This window comes from Dreissena polymorpha, chromosome 11 (genome assembly GCF_020536995.1).
Source record: "Dreissena polymorpha isolate Duluth1 chromosome 11, UMN_Dpol_1.0, whole genome shotgun sequence".
Lineage (NCBI taxonomy): Eukaryota > Metazoa > Mollusca > Bivalvia > Myida > Dreissenidae > Dreissena > Dreissena polymorpha.
In genome coordinates, this window is record NC_068365.1 from 48,831,397 (window position 1) to 48,854,976 (window position 23,580).

The 23,580-nt window shown below is 36.0% G+C and overlaps 1 protein-coding gene and 1 long non-coding RNA gene across 3 annotated transcripts in view; one reads left to right on the plus strand and one right to left on the minus strand.

Moving 5' to 3' along the window:
• On the minus strand, positions 1-17,629 carry LOC127851860 (uncharacterized). Its single transcript, XR_008035988.1, has 4 exons — positions 17,551-17,629; positions 17,041-17,304; positions 1,992-2,176; positions 1-341 (listed from the first exon to the last, which is right to left on the minus strand). It is a non-coding gene; the product is annotated as an uncharacterized LOC127851860 (long non-coding RNA).
• LOC127851844 (bcl-2 homologous antagonist/killer-like) overlaps positions 13,754-23,580 on the plus strand; it is a 15,232-nt gene continuing 5,405 nt past the window's right edge. Inside the window, exon 1 of one of the 2 annotated variants that reach the window (XM_052385791.1) lies at positions 13,754-13,771. The gene's annotated coding sequence lies outside the window, so the exon portion shown is untranslated. Of the gene's footprint in view, positions 13,772-22,934; positions 23,096-23,580 lie in introns of those variants that run through there. The other variant, XM_052385790.1, reaches the window with a different exon arrangement.

A 23,580-nucleotide genomic window follows, 5' to 3' on the forward strand; every position in this document is an offset into this window, starting at 1 on the left:
TTACCAATCATATTTTACCAGATATGCAAAACTTCTAACAAAATAAAGCAGACATTTTATAATAGATTCATGCTCGAAACTCTTAACAAAAGCTCGAAGACTCACGTTTATTTATGCTAGTATCACCAATACATTTAAGTGTCTCCGGGCACAGGTTTTCATGAATATATTATAGTTTCTTCTAATCCAGGTTTAATGTTCCATATCTCACGTAGCTTATCCCTATTCTTCCATACGACCACCACGCCGACTGCAATAAGGCCCACAAGGGCCACCTTTTTAATGATCTCTCCACCGATGCTTATTACTGGAGGCGCTATATTGGCGGATATGCTCGCTTTCTGAAATACAGAAAAACACGATTGCACACATGCAACGTTGCTCAGATGTGAATGCAGAAAGTTAACACAAACTTCAACTGACGGATATTTCTTTAAGTAAGACTGTGATTAATATGAAAATGGACATCTTAATCATTCTTTTATTTACCATTTATTTAGCATTTTATTGTTATAGACACTTCAATGAGTGTAAACAGGGTGTGATAACAGATCCAAAGATAATAAAATATCTAATTCGGGTTAAGGATTACTAGGTTGTAAACAAATGACGTGAAAATCTGAAAAACTAACATTGTACTATATCAAACAAATATCCGTCCCCTGACAGATGTTATATAATACAATTATACAAAAAAATTCTGTGTGAAAATGTTATTTCGAGTATTGCCAGTGAATCAAGTTATTTTTTCATATCTTCATGTATCATATATTTTTTCGGATGCATACTTTTTTTTAAAAACAAGTACGCTTTTGAAAAGAGCCTTGTTTAACCAACCAAAAGATTAAAAACATTTGATCATTAATTTGTGGATTTTACAAAAAGTGCTTGAAAACAAACGTGTTTGCTATATTTTGTACAAATAACATTCGTACAACATTGGATAACAATACATTTTAATGAGGTTTTGTATGAAAGAGGTTTTCAATTGACGTTAAAGTATATCGGATGTCTGACGGAAACTAGTCCAATGGCTAATAAGTCGTTAGTTTTGCTTGTCTTCAATAAAGCTTAAACTTTTCCTACCGTTCTTATTACAACATATCACCAACATATGTGCGCAATTCAAATGGTATACACTTTAATGCTTTAACACGTTACATTCATTTAAATGTAAAATACTGTCTAAACAACAGGTGCTTATATAATATGTCCCGCCACCCCCTAAAAAAACAAAACAACAACAACAACTTACACAAATAATACAACAAGAGTAAACGCACAACAATAATAACACATGCATGGCTTTTTATATAAAGTAAATGCAATACAGTTGTTCAACAGCATATAAATGAATATTAATATATGGATAAATTAACTGGCTGGAACAGGTTTTGTTGAACACACTGTTTATGACCATTCAATGCTTGGATGCATTTTATTGCTGTCCATGCCGTTATCTGCCTAATATTTCAAAGAAAAGATAAATTCTCATAAGATATTTTATCGCAATTTAAGGGTCGTTATGTGGTTGACAGTTGACTTGTTAACCTCAAAATCTATGTTTCTCCTAAGTCGCCATCCTACCAATTTTGCATGGTAGTGTATTCTCAGAACATCGCTACGGACCGACCGATCAACAATCCGACTGACCGAACTACCAACAAACTGACCGACGGATAGGTGCAATCAAATGAACCATCGCTTTATCGTAGGGGCGTAATTATAGCAATACAGTGGTATGGATTATAAATGTCACAAAACGATCAGCAATCCATCCGTTTAAATATATCGCAGAAACCTCATCTACTGTCTTTTGTTCACGCACAATAAAATATTGGAACAGTATAGACATTCAGTATTGGATTATAAATTGAGAGTGTGTGTTTATGAATCCCATGACATATCAGAACTTTATTGCAATCGTAGGTTATTACCAACGCATAACAGCCATCCAATGTACCACTCTTTTATCCAGTACATGTACTCACCCAACCACCTTGTTTAGCAATCCACCCAGATACATATTCTTCAATGAAGAGCCTTTTAATATGTGATTTAAGACACGCCATAGCATCACCAACCTGTCTTCCACTTTCAGTGTGTTTTATAAAACCAGTATGCAAAGTAGAAAACCAGTATAATTCCACCCCATGTCACGACACGTTTTAAATATCTGAAAACAGACAAGAGATACCACAAAACTTTAGTTAATCACATAATATTATTATTAACTCAATAAGACAGTATTGTACTGCAATTAATAGTCACTAACGTGCAAAACCACATTCAATTAAACCATTGAGGTCTGATTTACATGGATATGAGTATCTCATACTCAAGCAGTATGTAGACCAGTATGGTCATTTCAGTCAGGCTCTGATTGTTTCACTCCTCGATGAGATACAGAAATCCAGAATGCATTGTTTGAAAAAGTAACCGGTAAAGATAAAGTATATCTATTAAAAACATGTTTATTTGACAGCATATGATACACCCCGTTAACGTGTCTTTTCTATGCAGACCGACATACAAGGACACTTAAAGGGGCCGTTTTACAGATTTTGGCATGTATTGATGCTTGTCATTAAATGCTTTATATTGATAAATGTGAATATTGGATCTATAAAGCTCCAGTAAAAAAAACAAGAATAAAAAAAAGTAACCCTCAACAGGGCTCGAACCATTGATCCCTGCACCCAATTGTATAAACGCTGGTTAAAGTAACCGCTCGGGTACTGTTATACCTAGGTAAGTTTGCGGTTATTCAGGTTTAGTAACCTTCAAGGTAACTTGATTGTATAAACACGATATACCGCAAAGTAACCTAGTAGTCCAGGCCACTTACAAGCAAAAAATCCAAAACCTCAAACAAATTGCAAAAGAAATGCCGTAAGTATATTCGAACGGTTTAGGAAAAGTTCTACCGAGTATTAAAATTCGCCATCCGTAGGTCGAGCGCAAATTTGATTTTTTGCACTTGCAAATTGTTACCTGCGAACTTCATTTATCAATTATTTCAGCGAGAAATAGCATTCTGTTGCATTAAACACTTTTTAAACCGAAACAAACCTCAAAAAGTGTATTCAATGTTACCTTAAGATAGAGTAAATACATGTAAAATGCTAAAATATGCTTATAATTTTGACATTACTACTTACGTTGTACCGAAAACAAGCAACGTTTGGTGTAAATAACAAAGTCTATGGAGTAAAGCGGCGACGCGCTAAAGAGCATGTTTAAAAATAAATGGTATGCAGTTGAATCTAAATAGCTGAGACAAATTTATCTCAAACTGTTTATTTAATAAAAACGGGGGTCATACTAAGAACCGCTATATATGTATATTATCGAGTTCGAGCTATTGAGATGCGAGTGCGCATTCGCTATATGATACATATAAACCTCTGTAAACCGGACAATTGGAGCCTGCGCATAATAATATGGGTCTTTAAATGAACCTGGCTCCCAACCGGATGGTTCATACATAATAATCTGAAGTGAAGTCACTTGGAGGGCAGTTTGAACAACTTGATCCTTTTCATTCCTTGCATGCAACGGAACACTCAAGTCCATGCTTTCTGCATGAGCATCGCCGGGTGTCACAGTTTAATTTGCATTTACACCTCACTATCGCCAGTAGATCGGCTGGAGCGGGTGACATGTCTGTTTTAACTGGGACGTAGAGTCTGTTGTCCAACCTCAAGCCCCACATAGTTGGATCCAAATCGGAAGTCAGAGTCCATTCTCGAGCCTGAAGATGAGCGCGAAGAGAGTGGAATTTTGCTGCAGCGGATGTTGGTGGAAGGTTATTTATCTGTACACTGTTAATGCCATTGATGGTTGTCTCAGTGAAGAGATGTAAACGCAGGCTATTTAAATCAGATTAGCTCGATCCGCTGTAGAGGGTCACAATGATTATCTCTACCACTTCTGTCACTTGCTCCTGCGTCGTCCCTTCTAGAAATTCTGCGAAATCGGCCTGCAGGACTTGACTCGCCTTGGCTTTTTTGAATGCGATACCCTTTCTAATTCCAAAAGAAGGCGAATTAATATCCCACCCTGTCAGCGCATGAATGGCAGGAAGAATATGACACAACTGCGGACCATGACGGTTTTATTTTCTGTAAACTCCACATTTTCGGCTTTCGAGTAGTTCCTGCGTTCTTGTCTGACATAAAGACGATGTCATGCGTTTGCATGTTGGCATGGTAGCAAAGAAGTACAAACAGATCTGTGTCTTCGCCAATAAGTGTCGTAGGCTGTGTAGAGGCAGATTTGATGGCTGTTTTTACAACAGTAACATCAGCATCTGCACTAGCTTGTACAACTGTGCATCCAATATTTTGAAGCACTTCAGTCAGAAGATTGATAAAGGCCTGTTTGTTTGCCTTGTTAGCCATGAAATAGTCCTTCCTTGAGCGCAATGGTTTTTCGTGTGTGAACAAAACATGTGTACCCATTACGCCCTTGCTCCTACGTTGGTGTGTAGCGTCTTTGGTTGAGGGCTCGTCTGAATATCCATCAAAGACTACTGTTGGCGTACCATGTTGGATACAAAATCAGCATATATCTGACAAATTCCCTGGAATGTGTATCCTCTTGGCCATTGGATTCTATGAAGCAGTGAGCCGCCATCCAACACGTATGCCATTTGTCCGTCCTCAACACTTGCAGCACAATCACCCTGTGCAAATATTGTGTCTGCAAGTGTGGCTTTTTGTGCTTCACTCGTGCAGCCTGTGTCACCAAATAAAGAAGCTGGAACCGGACATAGTTCGTGTGTAAACACGGTACTCATATCTTCAGTTTTCCCACTGGCGGCTACCAGTAAACGCTGGAAGAGAAGCTGTGGGCTAACTGGCAATAACTCGCTGCAAATTTGCAGTATAGACTGCGAATTCATGGTTACTACCTGGTTTCGGTTTTTGAATGAGACTTCCATCACATCTTGGCCCTTAAGATTGTCTACAATTTCACTACCGATCTCCTTGGCGTGGTGTGCATTTACGGTGCCAGTAGATGTTACTCCAGTCTCAATGTTTCTCAAGGAGATTGTCGGTGATAAAGGCTTTCTTTCTTCCAAGAAAGCGATGACTGTATTCAAATCATTGCAATCTCGCTCTTGCCATGAGGAATAACATTCTTTGTGTTGCTCGCTTGTCTGGTAACCTGTTTGTGTTAAGTCTTGGATGGCTGAGTTAACAGCAACACACATTGGCATTAAAAGAAGCCACTGGGCCCTTTGTACTTCCGTCATGCCCTTTCCTCTTGTCACCCCCCCCTGTTGACTTAAGAGTACGCACAAGTGTTGATTCTATAGTCAAATCAGTTGAGAGTCCAGCCCAGTACCGGTCACTTCGGCGTACAACATGGTGGCCGTGAAAAAACTTGTCATGCACGTCGGGTGAGTATCTTGTAGATCATCCATCTTTTGAAGATACATATAGGCTGACTTTAGATACAAGTTGTGACCCGTCGCTGTGGGGTACTGCTTAAGGTCTTGTAACGTATTGTCGTATTTGCTTTTGACCTTTTCTATAACTGGGTGTGTCAGCAAACTTTCAGGTGATATCTGTTTTCTAAGTAGCTGATCGTATATGGCAGAAATCGTATCCAGGTCATTGTCATCATAATTACGTATCCCTACGTCAAGCTCTTGAAAACGATGTTCGTCTGTTTCAAACAGAACGTCTGACGGCGGTTCCTTTTGTGGATTAGCAGCTTGTATCGAATCAGCCTTGTCAGTGTCATTGCGTTCACATGTAGCCGTTTGTTGCGGTGTAGTTCCGTAAGTTTCAGCGGTAACCATCGCACTCAGTGCTGCATCGACAAGGAGGTTCCCCCGAACTGCTCTTGACACTGCTTTCACACTCATTATTTGGTCTACCGCATTCGGTGCGTAGACGGTTTCTAAGATCTCTTAAAGCCCAGTCGCATGCATGAGATTCCAACGCTTCCAAGAAAGCTCATTTGCATTTGAATTCCACCTAATCTGAGAACGATCCTCCTCAGTGGGCTGTCAGCGTTTTCGCGTTGTACTATGGTTGCAGATTTCCAGTACAGTGGCTGGTCAAATGTCACGATATGTGTGCTATTAAAAATTTCCGCTTGTTCACACACAATTTTCAATGTCGAGTAAACACATGACCTGTCACTTGGATTAAGGTCAATCATTGGAAGAAATGTCACAACTGACTTGCCTGGAAACTGTCCAATTTCAACAGATTGCATAAATCATGACCAACCAGGGTTTGACAACTTCAGTAGCCTGGCGACTTTCACTAAGACATCTAGATACGCTGTTGGGTCTTGAACATTCCTGGATTTCAAATCTTTCAGTATTAAACTCGAGCGCTCTTGTTTAGGCCGGTAGAAGTGTACATTGATCCGTCCTGCTGAGACTACGTCGTCATTGGAAACCTTTATTCGAGGTATGGGGACGTCTTCTGTGACACCAGGGGTAACAGCTGCAATAATGCCCATGCCATGGAAAGTGCCATACCCGTCCAAAGTACATATAATGTGGTCTACATTATCGGCCACGAACTGCAAGGAAGATGACGACGTCACTCCTGGAATGTTCACTTCATTTGTAACAGAAGCACTGGTTTCAAATCTCATCACTTCTTTGTTACTTGAACAAAATTATCATTTTATTAAGTACATCAATCAGAAATCGCGAAAAAAATGATGGTGTAGTTGCACAGCAAGTCCTATTTGCATAGACGCGGCCTGTCAGTTTGTATTATGGCTTGTCTTATTGACGCCTTCTTAACACCATTAGTGGTTTTCGGAAAAAGTGTGGACAGAAATGCGCTTAACGAGCCAGGTAAGAAATCGGTCTGTTCTAAGGGAAGAAAGTGCATCTGGGGACGGGTATGTGTCTTTATTAACAGGCATTTCTTTAATCTCACTTTGTATAAGCTTTGCTGCTGCGTTGATGATTGACGCCTTCTGTTCTGCTGTGTCCATATTCTTCGGTTTGTTGTAAAAGTCATTCAGTATTGACGAGGCGGTTTCTTTGAATGTTACAATATTGGAAACTTCATTTAGTTCAGTAATGACCACTCGATCTTTATAATGTTCCTTCAACCTTTTATTCATGTACACGGCACTGAACGCTTGTCATGAAATAAATTCTTCCATTTGTGCAATTAAGTTATGTACACTGGTCTGTTAATTGTCATTTTCTTCCAACAACTGCATAACAGATACAAATGCAGCATTCGGCTCTCTATTTTCTGGTTTGCCTCTTGGAGATTTTACTGTAGCTTCTGGGGAAGTCTTTTTATCAGAAGGTAATTGTCGTGCAGTTCTAAAATTGACATTGCATGTCTGGTGATACATTGCATCTGCTGCATGCAAATCTTGTGCAAATTCCAGTCTTGCCAACACCTGATAACCCCACTCATCCTTTCTACTTTCACAGACGTCCATGATTGTTGCTTGAAAATCAAACGTTCGCACAGGATACACATCATATCCTCTTTTTCAGCCCTTAAGTTTGGCAGTTTTGCCACAATTAAGCAATGCTTACCAAAGTCGAAACCGCCATCTGACCGTAGACGTCTGTATTCTTCTGAAAAACCTGCACCACGGTTTTCTAATTGCCTTGCTTCCCTCTGTCGACAGAAATCACGACGACAGTCTTTGTGAACACGTTGTCCAGATGTTACGATGAAGCTCAAACCCAGGGAGCTGACGAGTGTATTTATTAGGGATGGTAACGATTATCCGGATATCCGAATACTGTTCAAGTGTCCGAATCGTAAAAGAGGATCCGAATACTTGCTTAAACGATATTACCCATATTGTTGTGCACACTATGTTCCTTATTGTATATTTCGACGTTAATCTGTATACCAGACATCGTTGACAGACTGACATAAATCCGTTAATTGGTTGTTGCTCAACCAGTGCCCCTGCCAGTTCCCGATCACCTTGTTGATAATGGCCGAGTTGCATAATTGCCAACTTGCGCCTCCGTGTTTTGTTTTATGGTCCTTATTTCCCGATAATTGACACTAACTGCTACTTGGCTTCTCGACGGGTGCAACAGTATAGAAAAATTATCTCTGCCCAATTTAAAGTCTCTATAACGCTCAAAATCAACGAAAATTTCGTAAAGTATTTCGTAAAATAACGTTAACACCTAAACAATCAGTGTTCCTTATAGCAATAGCCACAATTTCAACGCTAGATGTGGTATGATTACATAGATTTTTTATAGATACCAAATGCTCGTTTTTATTTATTTGTGACACAATTAATTCCATTTTAATTTCCCGCTTATATATCTATTCATACGACACACAAACACCATGTTAGTGTTCATGTGTCGTATGAATAGATATCGTTGCGGGAATTTAAAATGGAATTTAATATGCAAAACAATAATGAAAACGAGCAATTTGTATCTACAAACGGCTATTTTACCAGACCATGTCTGGCGTTGAAATTTCGGCAATTGCCATAAGGAATACTGATTTTTAATTGGTTAAGATTATTTAACGAACAATTGTACGAAATGTTCGTTGATTTTGAGTATAAATGTTGCTTTAATCAAAGTTTTTCAATTGGTCGATCAATTTGTATCTGTTAAAAAAAGGAGTATACGAATCGCGATTTCTCAAACTTCCGAATTATTCTGGCAGTTCCGGCAACATCGGTCCGATTGAGCACGTGTTCTCGTCGGCCGGCTTGGTACTTCCCATGCTAAGGAACAGACTTAATAGCGAAACAAAAACCTGGTGAGTGCATCTAAGCGAAAACAAATGAAATTAAACGGAATTTATTAACTGTACGTTGTATATAACGTAGTATGCTTTTGTTTTAGTTTTACGATGTATGTGCTTAAAAAAAAGAAATTACGTATTTTGCGACTTTGATATTGTTCTTATAAATAAAATAATTGAAATAAAGAAATCATATAAATGCGTTATATTGTTTGTTATTCTGTAAACAATGCACACTAACGTATTCACAGTGTTGTGATGATGGCAACTGCCTTTTGTAGTTTACCTGAAAAAGAATACGGATATCTGAATATATTCGGATAGCGGATACGGTTATCCGGATACCGATTTTGGATGCGATTCCCATCCCTAGTATTTATCGTTTCGCAACCCTTTTCTCTTAGCTGTGTGGTGGGTTGGCCTTCGCCCAGCTCCTTTTTGCATAATATACAGCAGCCCATGCTATGATCCCTGGAAATTAAATGAAAGTAATCAAAACACTCATAAGAAGTAACTGTTTCATAGATTAACGATAAATTACTCTACAAGATAAACAATTTTGGATATTACGAAATGTTTACCTGACATCTTTCTTTTAATAACTAGACATAATGTAAACAAGCAAATTCGTTGAATTGATATCCCCCGCCAATATGCTTCAGGACACTCATACCAAGTTTCAATGAAATCCGCCAAAGCACTTATAAGATATGGCTTTTGACACAACACGCATTTCTTCAAGATACAAAGGGCCATAACTATGTTATTATCAGATGGTGTACAATGACATTTGGCGTGCATCATCCTATTATCCATATACATACTCATACCAAGTTTCAATAAAATCTGCCAAAGCACTTCCAAGATATTGCTCCGAACGGACGGACGGACGGAAAAACGGACGGACGGAAGGACGGACAACGCCAAAACAATATCCCTCCGCCTATTGCGGGGGATAAGTAATAGATACAATTGCTAGCTGTGTTCTTTTATCTATAAGCACTTGGTGCGTGCTGCTTTAAAAACATCTAGTATAGCACATGTAAAACGAGATCCATGTTTAGTCCATATAAACGGACTCCCAGAGCCTTTGATAATTTTTGCTATGGCAGCTCATGCAGTCCATATTCACCCCTTCATAAACATGGGTGCAGTTCAGCGCAGCGAATCCTTGCGCTTCACTAAACAGACGTCGTTCGAGACAAATTAAGGAAATTAATGAAAAAACTTCATAAACATGTTAAATTTACCTGAATGGCAACCTACGGATGTTATCCTTTGCATGCACCCTATAAAAACACGACGATGTTTCAACACACTTTTCTCGCTGACATGTTTATGTTTAAATTTGAAACAGTGTATTTTGTATCGAATACCACATCGTTATCGACTATATAGGCTGGAGCACATAACCCGACGTGCAAAATATTGGTGTACTGCGACCTAACCAATATTGGGTCAATTTTCCAATATGGCGGATACAGCGTACAAAACAAAACCTAAGTCAATAAAATCAATTATTTCTTGCTTTAATGGTACCATTTGGATGAGTTTGTGGTTTAGATAGGTAAACTTTAATAAGTTCTTGCAGTTTCAGTGTTCCTTAACCCTTGCATTTTTGATAACATTTTGCACCCATGGACAAAAGAGAGCGCATTGCAACTCGAAGCAGCCCATTGGGATATAAAGCTTAGAGATGAATTATTGCAACTAGATCCATGTTATGACATTATTCATGATTTGCATCGGATTCATTACATAGATTATAGATCTATCTGAATAATTTATTAAAAAAATAAACAAAATTGCACACCAATACATCACAAACGGGCTAAAACGAACATTAAAATGAAATATTCGAAAATTGAAATTTGACAAGAATGGTCTTCCATAGTTTTTTTTTCTTTCAAGTGTATGTCTTCCTTAGAAAAGTTTTTTTTTTGTTATTTTTAGCAAACGTGATTTTACATGATTTTACATATCATTTTAACGTGATTTTAAATATCTTTTATACAAGATTATCACTATAAAGAGCGCAGAAAAAAATAAATGGTAAACAAATATTTACATACGCTATGACGTCATGACTTGTTTTCCAGCGGTCAATTTCAATTTATTTAAAGCACAGACACAGATAAATCGGGGTTTTATTTGGAGGAATTCAATTGTCATGTGTTTATGAATATACCATTGTATCATGTTAGGCTTTAACTCACCTTTTAATACCAAACAGCGACGAAAGTTACGAGTCTCCGCCTTTCCTTATAGCCTGTTTTCCTGTCTATTCGTCCACCTAAGAGGTTGAACGCGTGCATGCGCCTTACATGTTGATATTGATGAATGAAACTATAACACAAAGTTCAAGCAATATCTTATCTATAAGTTTAAACAACAAAAACATGTCGATAACTTCGGTAACACGACTTATTTACTTACGAAAAGGTTGCTGTCGACAAATCAGAATCATCCAAACGTTTCCTATGTATTCGTTCACATCATTCGATGACGTCACGCGCACACAATTTGAGGCCTCGGAAGGGGAAACACAGATCGGTTAATTGCACCATGACTGAGACATAAAAGATGAGCCCTTTCGCCACGAGATTATATAATATTATCCGTCCGAAATTATATTTCCTGTCATTAATCATAAAATAAACACAAATAACAACTGTAGAAATTAGATACACATCTAAACAACAATAAACTTTGTAATATTAACAACAACAAAAAAATAACAAAGTTTGTCTTTCGAAGTTTAAATTATGCAGTGCATGCACCGAAAAGCATCTCCCCTCCTCAAGACTCTTTTCTTGTCACAGAAAGCAAGGTGAACCCAATGTCCGCACTCATCACACTGTGCCCAGTTGACTATTTTAATAAACGAATTTTAGTCAGCTCTGCGAGGATAAAAAAGTCCACATATGCAGCAAACCTCGCTTTCCCCTTCTGAATCCGTTGAGTTGTCGCTGTCATTTATGTGAATGTCATTTATGTGAATGACATTTAACCCACTTGTAGAGGGCTGTGGACTTTTTGTGAGCTGCGGAAACGCTGGGGTCACGTCATCCTTTTGGTATTTTACAAGTCTATTTCTTCAATGTACAGCTCGCTCGTGATTTCCTTACCACCAGGGTTTGGTTTAGTAAGTTTTTTTCTCTTATTCATGCAGTTACATTTATTCTTATTTGTGTGCACAGTTGTTTTATTTTTTCTGCTTCTGACTTTTTTGTAGATAAGCATCGATTGCCTCTTTTCCTGAACAAAGTGCATTTATCTTTTGAAGCGGTGTCTCGTGTCTAAATGCTTCACACGGGTAAAATTGGTTCTGTGAAATTGCTGTCTTGTCAAGTGGGTATATGCCTGTTTTCTTAAAGGCAGACACAATGTTCCACAGACTCATAGCCTTAAGATACGCTTGACAGGCGATGGCAGCTATATCGTACTAAGTTACGATTTTACCCATGTTGGTTTTCATGTACGCAGCACATTCGCTGTAATAAAACCGCTTGAATGGCCCGAACACTGCGACACCAAGAGGTTGTAAAACATGTGAAGTGTGCGCCGGCAATACAAATATGTGTATGTTGTTGGAAAGCGCCCATTGGATCAACTCGGATGATGTATGAGTTGTATGTCCATCAAGTATAAGTAGGACGGGTTGGTTCTCGTGGTCCCGCTTTACATGTTTTAGACAATGGATTTTTAGGTAATCTTAAAAAAAATGTGGTCGTTGACCACCCGGAATCGGACATAGCATAACCGGCCCCAGCAGATGCACCTTTCATTAAGTCTTCGTTGAATCTTTTACCTGTTAAATTATAACATATTATTTAGATTAAGTCCGAAACATATCGGTAGTGTTGATCGAAAAAGACGTAATATCATTTGGTCACTATCAATTTATCGTTTTAAATGAGATACATATTGAGTTTTTCTTTCTTATACAGTGTTTTTTTTACTTATAAAGTCATGTTCGTAATTAAAAATTGTCTGACGTAAAATTGTATAAACTATGGTTAATGGCATAGATATTCGATATTCGTTTTTATACCTCACCTTTAAAAACAAAGTAGGGAGGTATGTTGCTTCCAGCTGCGTTGGCATTTGCTATGAGGGTCGTCGTTGCTGATCGTGGGGACGTTACTTAATGTGGTTTTTCATTGGAAGGGGCAATTATATTTGGCGGTCTGTGCTCTGGACTTATGCCAGTCTCGTCCATATTAAATATCAGGTCTGGCCTGTTTTCAAGATGTAGGGTGTCAATGATATTCTTAAGATTGTGAAAGTATGTCTGAACGGCCTCTGGGGTAGTATTTTTCGCTCTGTTGGAATCCAGAGCAGATGGCTTTAGTGTTGAAAGCCTTTCTCTCCAACGTCTCAAGAAACCATAAAGCCAGCAGTTACTTAGGGGTTTGTCTCTTTTCCTTCTTCCAAGCTTGAACGCCAGTTCGCCGGCAAGTTTTTTCATTTCTATATTTGAATACCCGTATCCCAAATCTTGCACATTGTTCCGCATGTTCTACCAGCCCCAGTTCCTCTTCTGTCTCAAGTACGGTTTCCCTCGCAAAATCTTCAGGATCGACCTTGCCAGAGACTCTCTGCCTCAATGTCTGGTAGGGGACACCATATTCCATCGCCGCCTTGCGCAGAGACGATCTATGTTTCTTTACATTATAGTAAGCCTTAAGAATTTTATCTTTTGTATAGTTTCTATACTTGCCATGATATCTGGATGGAGTGGGCTTTTGAACGAAAGAAATGATTAGGAATTATCGGGCTCAACAATTGTAGAATTTGCAAAAAGATAAACGCCATAACGTTAATTGAAAATTAATTGACTACAGACATCGCAGTAACCCCATTGCGGGCCTCAATTTTTTAGTTAAAGCATCTGTGTGACTTGATAAAATTACGTCATTTGATCCGGGCAATCCAAACAGCCTTGCAGACGGAAAGACAAATGTAAACACGGAGATAAAATGTGAATTACATGCATGTTTCATTAAAACTATGACTGTTTTGGGCGAAAGGTTGGTTTATATTTTGAAAAATTGTTAAATTGAATAGATTACTTACGTTTTTAGTTCGCATTTTTCACATATCTGGGGAGCAAAATATCTCCTGTCAAAACTTGTATAGAAACCGGGCACGCGCGACCGTTCGGATTGCTGCAAATTTCGCGTGAAGATTGTTCACGAATAGATAGGGCTGAACGAATAGATAGGAAAGAAGGATAGAATGGTTGCAACTTCCGGTATAAACATTGTCAAGAAATAATAGGCTATGGAAGCCCAAACATACCATACAAAATTAGGGTTAAAACCGGAAAATGTATGGCGGATATCTTGTAAACCGCACGGAGGCATGATGGCGAATTTTAATACAAGGTACATATTGCGTATATCTATGCGATGAACGTTGTTTTGTTTCTTTTGCAATTTGTTTTAGGTAATTTCTTCAAGTGGCCTGGATTATAACCGCGCAAAGTTGAATTTAACCACCGGTAAATTTAACCAAAACATTCCCACAATGCATTTTTACTGACGTAATTTTCGCGCCAAGTGTCACGCTCCGATTTCGTTAACACACAAAATAAACAGTAACATGTATTTTTGTTTTATCAAATTCATTTACAAATGAATTTACAATACAGTAAAGTGTACATTTTAACTTTGGGTTCATCAAATTATTTAAACTGTTTACGATCATATGACCAGCGAAAAATTTATGATGATGTCGGGATTCGCATCATTTAGTGGAATCCCTGGTGCTTCCAACTGCGAGAGAGTGCTTGCAAAGACGCCAACTGTTCTTGTTGTTTTAAGTGATGTAACATATACATGGTCGTCGTTACATGGTAGCCTATTCTTCTCATTTGGCTTATAAGTTATAGCCCGTTTTCATGCCTGCGTTATAAAATAATATCTTTCGCCAAATAACGATTTTTACACATTCAAAGCACAACGCTGAGTTTATCATTAACTTTAAATTACATCCGAAAATTACTCTGTCTATAGTCCAATCTTGCATATTGTAATTGAGAAATGTGCGAGTCTTTTTGACGATTTATTACAAACGCGACTTATTTCACATGTACATGTACTGTATATCGATATAATTTGAATTATCAATTTATCACATTTTCCTTATTTCGTGCAATGTGCATTGTTTTTAATCCGTGCATATACTTTTGACATTTAAGAATGTTCAACAAGCCAAACAAATGTCGCACAATTCATAAATAATCTGCAATATTTGCTTTTCGATTTAATTCACGTTAGGCAAAGAGATGTGTAAAGTATAAGATGGTAAAAATAGCACCACACTGGAATTCGGAATGTCCCATTTTGAACAAGGGTATTATCCACTCATTTATTGTAATGGAATGTTGTCCAGTCTTTGTGTATTTATATATTAAATTATTTTATTGTACAATAAGGACATTTACCATATACAAATAAAACATTGTGCAAGTTTTAAACATATGTTTGTATGCAGAAATCTGCAAATGCAACCGAGTTTACCAACGGCTATTATTTGATAAACTGCTCCGGTTCATTTGAACAGCAGTAATGACGTGGCGTGTGACGAAGAAGAAAGTTTATCGAGTTCATAAACTCATTTGAATATAGTGATAGGGCAATACGTTTTCCGACTTCGGACGACGAATTTAAGGACGCACGGAACGTGTATTTTATATTCTGATATGGGTATGCCGTGTGTGATCCGATGCATCAATGGCGCCCATGTTAAAATCATTTCTCCGAGAACAGGGAACGACAAAAGTACAAACAAAAACAAAAACACATTCGAACTAGTACCTGACCTTTAATAATCCTTTAAAATCCATAAATAATCCATTTAACTCAATAATTGACGATTTTGCATCAAGGGTCTTTAATAACTGTTTTAGCATAGTTAAATAAAGACCCTTATGCCATCCTATCACTATATTCAAATGAGTTTATGAACGCAATAAACTTTCTTCTTCGCCACACGCTACGTCATGTACATTATTGCTGTTAAAATGAACCGGAGCAGTTTATCAAATAATAGCCGTTGGCAAACTCGGTTGCATTTGCAGATTTCTGCATACAAACATAATTATGTTTAAACTTGCACAATGTTTTCTTTGTCTATGGTAAATGCTCTTATTCTACATGACATTTATTTAATATATAAATACACAAAGAATGGAAAACATTCCATTACACAACAGATAAATGAGTGGATAATACCCGTGTACAAAATGGGACATTCCGAATTCCAGTGTGGTGCTATTTTTACCATCTTATACTTTACACAGCTCTATGCCTAAAGTGAATTAAATCGGAAAGCAAATATTGCAGATTATTTATGAATTTTGCGATATTTGTATGGCTTGTTGTACATTCTTAAATGTCAAAAGTATATGCATGGATTATAAACAATGCACATTACACGATAGGGAAAATGTGATAAATTGACAATTCAAATATGTCTATATACAGAACATGTACATGTGAAATAAGTCGCGTTTATAATAAATCGTAAAAAAATTGGGGAAAATGACGCAATAAGTATGTCATTTTATGACGCCATCAATCAGCTGATTCATTATACGGATGGCGAAAAATTATGTCATATGACTTGATTTAAAGGTTGAAGGTCGTATAATTTTGAAGCTAAAGTTTTCTCGACTTTATTTCTTATGAAAAATCATTCGGTGGTAAGCATTCCGTGCACGCGACAGGTATATCCCACAAGGTTTAATACAGGCTAGTATATTCCATAAGGTGTTATACCGTCAATGTCGCGTTGAAAATGGGATAAAAATGTTTATAATTGCATAAAACATCAAATGTATCGATCAGATATTTCTTTGAAAACGATCTGAGTGTATTTCCACGTGTGTATAATTTCTGCCTTAATGTTTGAAAAATTACTACTTGTACGCAAATTGATAATCACTACATGATAATCACTACACTTTTGACGTAGACAAAAACGCATACAATCGAGTACCTTTAATTGACATAATAATGTCTCATTGTAGTGTTATCCTTACCCGTTATCTTCCAAATAAGTTGAAAAGGGCATTCCGAAATGGCTATCAAACGGGACATGGGATTACCATTCAGCTAATGCCCCATCTTGATTTAAATAGATACGATTATACAATTTACGATATATTTTATTTACCGGATATCTTAAAGACTCTATGAACAATCCTTCACGAGTTTACACTGGGTAGGTAATACTAGATACGCCATATTGGTTATTGCTAGCTATTTAGTTATATAACGGAAATAAAACTTACGGTTTTGCATTTTTTTTGAATTTCTCATACGAAGTGAGGTCGCTGTAGGCTTTGTTTTTTCTCAAACATTTGATTAAGGTCACATTCCATCTCATCAGCGACCTCTACCAGTCGACGTGCTATGTTTTCAGCTTCCGATGTTTCAGCTTGTCTCGCATCTTTACGCATTTGTACTTTAACAAAGGCCTCGAAGATGTCTTGCGCCTCAGACAAAACATTCTCATCAGAAACGATTTCTTCAGCATAACCCTCTCGTTCACGGATCTTACAAGTATAATTCATGTCAGTTTTTATAAAATTAACCTTCCAGGAAAACAAAATATTCAAAATTTCTAGCACTTGGTGTAAGAGAACACAAATTGTTAGTAAGTTACAGCCAACATAAGTGAACGAAACAAAATTGGATGACCACAAGAGTTCCAGTTTGTTAACGAAGTTAATAAGGGTTTGCGATGAACAAATAAACTATGAAATGAGTTTTTAATGTTAAAAAAATATAAAAACAATTACCTGATTTATAAATGCTTGTGTCGCTTTGTCTGACATGTTGAACGCAACGGTAAAGCACAATTAATGCCTCCTGCAACATTCATTTACATAAAAGTTCAGATGTTTTTCGAAATGGTAAAATTTCAGCTTTTTAAATGTTATATATCGGATGACATAGATAAACACGATAATTAATATTATTCTTTTTCTTTAAACATTGGTCCCTAAAGTAATTCCAGAAAATCTGATAATGGTCAAACAAAATACCGTATTTCTCGGGTGATGAATAAAACTGTTTCAATCAAATTAATGAAAGGTTTATTAATGTGACTGTTATATATATATTTTTTATTTTTATTGTTTAATGCAAGAAACATTTGCAATCGTCCCGCGTGTGAATCTTTACCTTGATTAAATAGGTACATTGATACATATTACAGGCAGGGCAACAGATAAGGATCGTTTTATCGTTTTTACGATTTGCATTTGGCAGAAAATGAATAAATGAATTGAAATAAAAAATCGATCGTACAATAAACGATTACGAAATTGGAAAACGAATTGCAATCGATTCTTTGTCGTTTTATTTTACCGATTTCCTCCGTATTGTGTTCGATTTGAATTAGTATATTGTAACCTTTAGTGCGGTCGTAATATAAGTGAAAAGCTTATATGAACACCGGTTCAGAACGGTGTCTACATAAAAATTTCTTCCGTCGAAAACGTACGCGTAAATGTCGGCATCTAGTTCTAATCGCGAAGGTTCTCAGAAAATTTCATTAGCGGCGTGCGCGCCTAATATGTTTCAATTTTTAACGCGAAACGAATCGTCGGGTAAAAACGTTGCAAATAGTGTTTAATCGGAATTGATATCACAGGTTGTGACAGAAAAGGAAAACTTCAGTGCAAAATACTGCTCTGAGACTGAAACACATGAGTGTTAAAAAAAGAACTCATTATCATATATGCTTTGTCAATAGACAATTTTATGAATGTATTATTATAAACAAACAAACATTGACAATGTGAATGCATAAGAACTTTAGTTAATTTATTGCAATAAGAATTGCTACAAATTGACGAAAATTAAAGAGCTCATCTCATCGGGAAATAAAGGTAAGTTTTTTATCAACAGTAAAGAACTTTTTGACAATTTGATTTGAGGGAAAAAACAAATTGTTTCAAAAAGCTTGCAGTGAAAACTAATTGACATGAAATCTTATCTGTTGCCCTGATTACAGGTATATTGCTAGAATTATCAATGCCACCTTACATTACGTTTATACCAACAAAAATCAACATCAATTCCGTGTATCTTTTTAAAAGAAAATTCTTGTCTCTTGTTTAGTTTCCTAAGATCTTCAGATGGACTCTTCCCGTGACCCCATTCAATGTAAAGTGAAGTGAAGTCTATCAGATATCCTTTATATCCAAGCGAGTACTTTATAGAAGATATCTGAATGTGACCTTTCTTCCTTTTTTAGAATATTAAACGAGTATTTATTTTATTGTTCAATTCTTCATATTGCGTCATTTCGAATGACCTTACCAACCACACAACATTTGCAATTCACATCGAGGGGTATTTTGATCGTAAGGATTTAAAACCGACATTTCAATACCATAAATCAAAATGTGCTCGAGAATTTTAGCGAAAACCTCAATATGGCACCGTATGTAGTATGAGTGATGGAACTTATGCATACAATCTTTATTTATGTTATTATCCAATGTTCTTCAATTGATCCAACATCAATAATTGAAACTTTGTTAACCTACATAAATATTTTATTGTTATCTGTTTATCAGTATGTACCTAAATAAGCCCCTTCTATCATAAAGCATTTAAAATACTTTGGGTTTATAGAGCTGTTTGATTTTATGTGCAAATATTTTTGTTATTGTAAAATGTCATTAACTGTATTAACTAATACGTAAATTATAACTGGAACAATATTCAATGGAATATAATAGCAAGAAAAAAGATTGATTAGAACTTTTTCATTCACCGGGATTCTAAATCAAACGCGCTACCACTTCAGGCTTTAAAATGTAGTTTCTGACTAATGGGGTTATTTACCCTCGGGACTTCGGTTAAAAACCATTGCCCGAGCACTAAAATGTAGTTTATTTTAAACGTTTATTTTTAAGGCGTCAAAAAGTTATTTGTTTAGAAGGTTTTGATTAATAAGCAATAAACTACCGGTATATTTAATTTGAGAAAAGTGAGAACAACAAACAAACATTGTTTAATTGTGGAAAATCGTGAGCTTGTAAACAAACCTAAAAGAATCGCGTATTGAGACAGATTATCCCATTTATCGCTTCACAGTCCTCCGCACTCCTCGAGCGACAACATTACAAGCCATATTTAACATCGACCCATTTAGATAATAGTCCTCTACTTAGTTTGTTCAAATAATGCCCCAGGGGTCAAATTTGACCCTGCCCCGGGGCCACAAAATCAATTATATGCTTATATAGTGCCTATTTTGTGAAAATTTTAAAACTCTTTTTGTCCTTAACCATAAGGCAAAGGGCTACCAAATTTGGTATGTAGTGACATGTTATAGTTCTCTGCCAAGTTTGTTCAAATTATGCCCCTTGGTTCAAATTTGACCCTGCCTGGGGTCACAAAACTGAACACTTATATGGGGCCTATTTTGTGAAAACTTTAAAAATCTTGTTGTCCATAACCATTGGGCCTAGGGCTACCAAATTTGGTATGTAGTGACATCTAATAAACCTCTACCAAATTTGTTCAAATAATGCCTCTGGGGTCAACTTTGACCCTGCCCCGGGGGGTCACAAAATTGAATAAACGCTTTTAAAGCGCCTATTTTGTGAAATCTTTAAAAATCTTCTTGTTGAAAACCATTTGGACTATGGCTACCAAATTTGGTATGCAGTAACATCTTATAGTCCTCTACCAAGTTTGTTCAAATTATGCCCTTTGGGTCAAATTTGATCCTGACCCGCATGTCACAAAATTGAACATTATATACGCTTATATCTTGCTTATTTTGTGAAAACTTTTCTTGTCCTTAACTCTAGGACCTAGGGCTACCACATTTTGTATGTAGTGAGATATAGTAGTCCTCTACAAAGTTTGCTCAAATTATGCCCCTGACCCAGCCCAGAAGGTCACAAAAGTGTACATGTGCTTAAATAGGGCCTATATTTAAGTATTTGCACATGCAGAGAAATTTGTTTCAGCCTTTTTGCAGCAGTGGAGCGATACAGGGCCATCATGGCCCTCTTGTTTAAATACTCAAGAAATGAAACCGTGTTCATGCTTGCATGAACACAGTTTATAAATACTGTCAGAATTATAAAATATGCAATTACTTTAAATACAAATGCCAGGGAAAAGTGCTTTTTATACTAAAAAATTCGAATGAATATTACAATAATACATTCTGAATACTTTAGTATGTAATTAACAGTTTTGTCTGAGAAAATCACTAAATTTTATATATTTATTCAAATTCACATAAATCACATTTCAAAAACGCATAATTACTTCAAATCCTTTCACACAATACTGAAAAAAATGCACAGTTTCTGATTGTTATTGATTCTTGATTAATTTATACCATTTTTTAATCTTGATGCATCCTCAATTGTATAATGCACATCTTAATCTGTTTTAACAATTATAATATAAAGATTAAGGCTGACTCAGTAAAATAATAATCCATGATTTCTGCAGTACTTGCAGACAAACTAGGAATACTGCTGTGATATTATCTATCTATCTAATGGGATATTAATTTGGCTACAATAGAAAAAAATCAAAGCATACACATGTATAAAATGTGTATGTATATATTAGTTAAACTTAAATTGATTGACCATCGATAAAAAGATATTATAATATTTGTATATATATATATATCCTTGTAAAACTAAAAATTAAATATGTATGTTTCTATTACATCATTTAGGACTTTTATTTTCAGACAAAGTAGAGTGAAGCTTAAAACAGTATCCAATTGTAACAGTCAATTTTGAGAAAATCAAACTTATAATTATTTTCTGTGTTGGCCAATGTCATAATTGGTATAAAATGTATATTGAACTGGAAGTTTTCTTTATTTTAAAAGATAACATTAGCTTGGTCAGCCATAATTGTCACAATCAAGTGGTCTTTTTACACTGTAGTTTTCTCACTGACTATGGGTTTGTTCTGAGAATGAGCCACACAAAGTATATTTGGGGAGATGAGTTGTCAATTTTATGTTAATCAGTCTTTCATAATCCAGTATACCTGTAAAAAGGGAATTTGTAACTAATAATCACACATTATACACAATTAAAATTGTATGCATTTAGATTTATTTAGTACTGCACATTAATCATTTTCCAAAAATATGTAGCAACATTACATTATATAATGCTGCAATACTAAAGTAATTTACTTATTAAAGGTCGCTGATGTGTAATGGATGTGGTGTCCACCTAATGATCTGGAGGTCACTGGTTTGATCCCCAGTGTGGGAGAATTCTTAAGAAATCTCCAAGAGACACCCAAGTACTGGTTCTAGGCCCAGGAAACGAACTCAAGAGCATTTCACATACATGTACGTAGTTAGTACTTTAAATTTAATCGAACTAAAAATGGGTTAAAACTAACAACTGAAACCCTTCTTAATACATTTTATTTTGAATCAAGCAAATGTGCAAATTCATTAAAAATAATGAGTAAAATTTAAAAATTCTACTTTAAAGTAATCATGATAATTTAGATCATTTTCAGAATATTTAATGATGAAAATGATACAATTATATATTCCCTAAATGATAAAAATAAAACATGTAATGTTCATTTATGAAAAAAACGTTTTAATTTTATCAATATCATGGTAATTACAACTAGATACAGGCAATTAGATCAGAAACGTGCATTAATTATATTAATGAACAACCCAGACATTTGTAGTGATTTATGGTCACTCTTTGATTAACGTTCTATACATGACCTGTCATAAAAGGTATTTTTTAGCCAGTACTACAATCGGCAATGATAGTCTGTATTGCATACATATTCCAACGTCTATTATCGATTCGCTTCCTCAAACTGAACAAATATTTAATGTTTACATCGCGAAACGTAATGCATCCAGTTTCACTTTCGGTTTGGTTGGTTTTGTAAACACCGTAATTTCATCTTAAAAATTGGATGATAGGGTGATTAAATAATAATGGAAAAGTGAATCACTTGGATAATAGGTCAAAATGCAACACAAATGAACGTTAATAGTGCTATTAATATCAAAGTTTCGGTAAAAAGTTTGGCGCTTGTTCAACGCGCATCGTATACAGCCTCATAACAATAGACTGACAACCTTTTGGGTAGTAAAGTAGTAATACAAGGCAATATGGCGACCGTTAGCCACGAGGCCTATCTTACGGAGGAATCCGAGATAGCCGATGTATCACGATTGCAAAGTCGAGTGATCCTGCATCCAGATTAGCACGCTTCAAATAAAGTCGATGACAGTGAATATTTCCTGTTGTTAGAAATAGTGGTTGAAGAGTCGTTCTGAGTGTGATTTTTTTTAAGGTAAGGCTTTTTATCAAGGAAATACTAACAATTTCGTCTTAATTTCTTTTTTAATCAGTTTTCATTATAGTTTCGTTTTCAATTCACTTAAAAGGACCGTCAACCAAGAATGAAAAAAGAAAAGTTAAAAAAACGTATTTTTTTTTTACAATTAATTAGTTTATATTGATAAAATTATCACGATGATATATAACATTACTTGAGAAAAGTTGTTAAGTTTTCATATTTTGATATATTCGGTAATAAAATTTTACTGGGTATGTGTACCAGGTAACTACCAGTTAACTATAAATAATGCAAGTAGATTGATCTTCATCGTTCCGTGGTAAACCCAGGAATGCAAATAATGCATGCGTACTGAATTGTATATATTATATATATTAAATGATCATTCTACTTGCGCTTTGTTATAGTGTGTATATCGTTATGTCACCTATCTTAGCGATGTACTTTCGATTTCACATCGCGAAATTTTATAATTGAAT